Source organism: Pollachius pollachius (genome assembly GCF_949987615.1).
Source record: "Pollachius pollachius genome assembly, chromosome: 2".
In the NCBI taxonomy this organism is placed as follows: Eukaryota; Metazoa; Chordata; class Actinopteri; order Gadiformes; family Gadidae; genus Pollachius; species Pollachius pollachius.
In genome coordinates this window covers 4,801,105-4,806,104 of record NC_136935.1, presented here as the reverse complement: position 1 = coordinate 4,806,104, position 5,000 = coordinate 4,801,105, and the positions used below count along the sequence as shown (strand labels likewise).

General features: G+C 45.6%; 1 protein-coding gene across 1 annotated transcript in view; it reads left to right on the top strand.

Annotated features, from left to right (window-relative positions):
* The window catches only part of pde10a (phosphodiesterase 10A), a 38,569-nt gene that overhangs the window by 14,780 nt on the left and 18,789 nt on the right, over positions 1-5,000 (top strand). The gene's annotated exons all lie outside the window — the stretch shown is intronic.

Genomic DNA, 5,000 nt, shown 5'->3' with positions numbered 1-5,000 from the left:
GGCGGGGGCGCTGGGAGTTCTCTGGGAGTCACCCCCCCAGACCCCCGGCCGACCGGACATCACAGGTGCAGGGCAGAGGATCGTTCAAGCACCCGTCACGCACGTGTGTGTGTGTGTGTGTGTGTGTGTGTGTGTGTGTGTGTGTGTGTGTGTGTGTGTGTGTGTGTGTGTGTGTGTGTGTGTGTGTGTGTGTGTGTGTGTGTGTGTGTGTGTGTGTGTGTGTGTGTGTGTGTGTGTTTGATGTGAGCGAGTGAGTGAGTGAGTGAGTGAGTGTGTGTGTACAAGAGTGAGTATGTGGATCATGTGATATTTTCCCCAACGGGTCAAAAGATGCAGACGCTAAACCCTGTCATAAGCACACCGTCCCCATATCTCAACAGCCCACCCAAAAAGACACAGCTTTGAAAGGGCTTCAGAACCTAAGAAAGCCAGACCTGAATCTCATTCATACACCCAGGTCACCACCTTCATATGGAGTGACATATCCTCATCAGGAGATAGTGTGCTGCTATTCTTTGAGAGCTCAGATGAAAACTTGCTTTACTTTTCCCTTGTGTTCAGGAATTTCTCGACAGTGGTGTTTGGTGTTTGTCTTTCAGCTGTGCTGGTATATATCCCGGGATTGCGTTGGCCCTCTCGCATCTCTGTTTACTCAAAGCAGGATTGGCCCCCTGAAAATATGGGATGCCATTGGGCTATACCACTGTTCTTTGTTTCTGTGGTGATGACTCGCCAGCAGGCAGCTGAACTCACACACGCACGCACGCGCACACATACACGCACGCACGCACGCGCACACATACACACACACACATGCATACACACACGCATACACATACACATACAGAAACACACAAACACACTCACCCAAGGGTGTTCATCCCATTAGGCCTTATCGCTTGACACAAACCTAGAAAACAATGTGTTATTGTAAAACATTGTGACAGAGATGTTGAACTAATTGATATAATATATATAAGTAGTTAAATATGAATTAATTCATATTTGCATCTTGGGAACGATCTATGACGCAGGAATACATTTATTTTTAGAGACATCTGAACGGAACATCAATTGCATATAAAACTACTACAACAATCCAACCAGGAAGGGGAAACTCATCATTTGTGTTCTTGGGATGGCCCCTGAGAGACGCGATGCATGTTCGTGGACGCTAAACAAGACAAAAGTCTCCAGGCCCTTTCACAGAGATGACGAATGCGACCAGGGCCTGTTCCTTTCAACGGATCTCCGTGGTCGGCCATTCGTTTGGGCTTAGCAGAGCCTGCTTCCCCTCACTGGTCAGCCCTGTAGCCTGGTAATTGAGGTACATTTGTTTGCGTTAGGCCGCCCCCCCACAGTTCCTGCCATATAATTCAAACGCTCACATCTGACCTGCTGGTCGTTAAATCGTCCGCAAAGTTGTTTATCTATAAACATAATTTAAAAAGGACTGAAAACATCCTCTGAGTATTCTCCCCCTCGAGTTCTGCCGGTTCCACGTTCTTCAAAGGCTTGCATAAATATCTCTCTCTCTGTCAGTCCTCACGTTCACGTCAGTTGGGTTTTCCGGAGTCTTCCGAGGGATTATTGGAACCCTTGGCAGGTCGGGGAACTCTAACCGACGACTGGGACAGATAGATGAAGAAGAAGAAGTGTCCGGGAATAGCTATAAACCAGGAGCCATCTCGGTGTGGACATTGTTGTCTTCCTTACACCACTTAAAAATCACTTGGCAGATAAGCAAAAACATTTAAACCGGTGTTTTCATATAAAACAATGACATCTATTGATTTAGTATGTGTGCGTGTCCATTAACCGCGGATGTGCTGTTGGTGGGATATATAAATATCCTTTATGCATCCCATTATATACATATCTAGCTTTGTCTGTGACATACACTGTACATCCCCCAGGGGAGCAGTTAAACAATGATAAAGCGATGTTGGGTGACTTTGTTTCTAATATATAACGCTGAAGGCTTCTACTATTGGGATAGGGGATTTATTTTTGTGGCTCCATATGCCCCGTTTGACGTCATCGTTGGCCTGGGTTCTGCTCTGAAATAGCTCTCACGGCTATGTTAGGAAGCCCATACTACACTGGTGGAATGTTTAAAACAACAAACAACACAGAGGGCTTTATTTTCCTTCCTCAAATGAACAAGGGGGCTCATTTGAGAGCTGGCGACGGCGAAAAAAAACAGAAGCGCTTCGGCTCGAAACAAAACCGTAGGGCTTTCTGCATGGTTCTGATCACACGGAGCGCCACAAAAGGATCAGAGCGCTTCGGAGTCATGTGTGCTGCTGCTTTTCAAACCCAAGGCCGCTCGAGGAGGGGGGGGGAAAGAAGTGTCTCGAGTAAGTTTGCTTCTAGTTACAATCGGTGCTCCCTCCCTCTCCTCACCCCCCCCTCAGACTTGCTCTCAGACAGCAAGTCCAGGGAATGTTTTGATTGGCGGAAGTCGTCATTAAAGACAACAACAAAAAAAAAGGATCACAGAGTTCGGCGTCTGCGTCCAAACACAATAGTCGTACGTCTGCCTGTTCCTCCGACGGCCCCGAAAACCTCTCCAGGAATTTGCACTTTAAGCCCGATCTTTATTCACATGTCACTTTGTGTTAGGGAGGCTTGTCAGTGGTTTCTAAACCTGGTACGGATTGTACCATGCGGTTCTGTTTTGTGTCGCGTTCTTTCCTGTGTCTCGACAAATGTCACATGTAGTGGCCCCCCCAAATGCTAGCCTACACTACGAGTGTGTGTTTCCCTCTGAGCACGTAGCTTCTCCGCTGTGAGATCTGCATCGGCTGTTGAGAGGCTGCGGTGAACTCAGTAAAATTTCTGCCACTGTCACTGACAGAATTCCTTTGGCGGAGAGTTGAAGTGTGACCGCTGCTGCTAATAAGATTCCTTGGCCTTGACGATACAGGAACACGGCGGAAAGGACATGTGCTTGTATGTATGATGTGTAAACATGCTACAAATCCCCCATGCAACACATACACACACACGGATGCACGCACACGCACGCACACACACTTATACATATACAGTGGGGCAAAAAAGTATTTAGTCAGCCTCCAATTGTGCAAGTTCTCCCACTTAAAAAGATGAGAGAGGCCTGTAATTTTCATTATAGGTATACCTCAGCTATGAGAGACAAAATGAAAAAAAAAAATCTAGAAAATCACATTGTCTGATTTTTAAAGAATTTATTTGCAAATTATGGTGGAAAATAAGTATTTGGTCAATAACCAAAGGTCATCTCAATACTTTGTTACATGCCCTTTGTTGGCAATGACAGAGGTCAAACGTTTTCTGTAAGTCTTTACAAGGTTTTCACACACTGCTGCTGGTATTTTGGCCCATTCTTCCATGCAGATCTCCTCTAGAGCAGTGATGTTTTTGGGCCACACGGACTTTCAACTCCCTCCAAAGATTTTCTATGGGGTTGAGATCTGGAGACTGGCTAGGCCACTCCAGGACCTTGAAATGCTTCTTACGAAGCCACTCCTTCGTTGCCCGGGCGGTGTGTTTGGGGTCATTGTCATGCTGAAAGACCCAGCCACGTTTCATCTTCAGTGCCCTTGCTGATGGAAGGAGGTTTGACTCAAAATCTCACGATACATGGCCCTATTCATTCTTTCCGTCATACGGATCAGACGTCCTGGTCCCTTGGCAGAAAAACAGCCCCAAAGCATGATGTTTCCACCCCCATGCTTCACTGTAGGTATGGTGTTCTTTGGATGCAACTCAGCATTCTTTCTCCTCCAAACACGACGAGTTGAGTTTTTACCAAAAAGTTATATTTTGGTTTCATCTGACCATATGACATTCTCCCAATCCTCTTCTGGATCATCCAAATGCTCTCTAGCAAACTTCAAACGGGCCCGGACATACACTGGCTTTAGCAGGGGGACACGTCTGGCACTGCAGGATTTGAGTCCCTGGCGGCGTAGTGTGTTAGTGATGGTAGCCTTTGTTACTTTGGTCCCAGCTCTCTGGAGGTCATTCACTAGGTCCCCCCGTGTGGTTCTGGGATTTTTGTTCACCGTTCTTGTGATCATTTTGACCCCACAGGGTGAGATCTTGCGTGGAGCCCCAGATCGAGGGAGATTATCAGTGGTCTTGTATGTATTCCATTTCCTAATTATTGCTCCCACAGTTGATTTCTTCACACCAAGCTGCTTACCTATTGCAGATTCAGACTTCCCAGCCTGGTGCAGGTCTACAATTGTGTTTCTGGTGTCCTTTGACAGCTCTTTGGTCTTGGTCATAGTGGAGTTTGGAGTGTGACTGTTTGAGGTTGTGGACAGGTGTCTTTTATACTGATAAGGAGTTCAAACAAGTGCCATTAATACAGGTAACAAGTGAAGGACAGAGGAGCCTCCTAAAGAAGAAGTTACAGGTCTGTGACAGCCAGAAATCTTGCTGGTTTGTAGGTGACCAAATACTTATTTTCCACCATAATTTGCAAATAAATTCTTAAAAAATCAGACAATGTGATTTTCTGGATTTTTTTTTTCATTTTGTCTCTCATAGCTGAGGTTTACCAATGATGAACATTACAGGCCTCTCTCGTCTTTTTAAGTGGGAGAACTTGCACAATTGGTGGCTGACTAAATACTTTTTTGCCCCACTGTATACGTACATGTACACACACACACACACACACACACACACACACACATAGACGTAGACATACATACACACACACACACACACACACACACACACACACACATAGACATACACATACACATACAAACACAAACCTAACATGCTGTGTTAAAAGAGGTGATCTTGACTATAGCCAATCACAGGACAGCAAAATGCTGTCATCACACTTCCAATCTCTGATCTGTTGATCTGAATATTTTTTTCACCTTCTATTGTTACACAATGTAATGTGTAACACACACAAAAACACACACACACACACATCAAACCTGTCTCCCAATCTACACCGGGCCTTCCACATGATCATCCAATCCACCTTC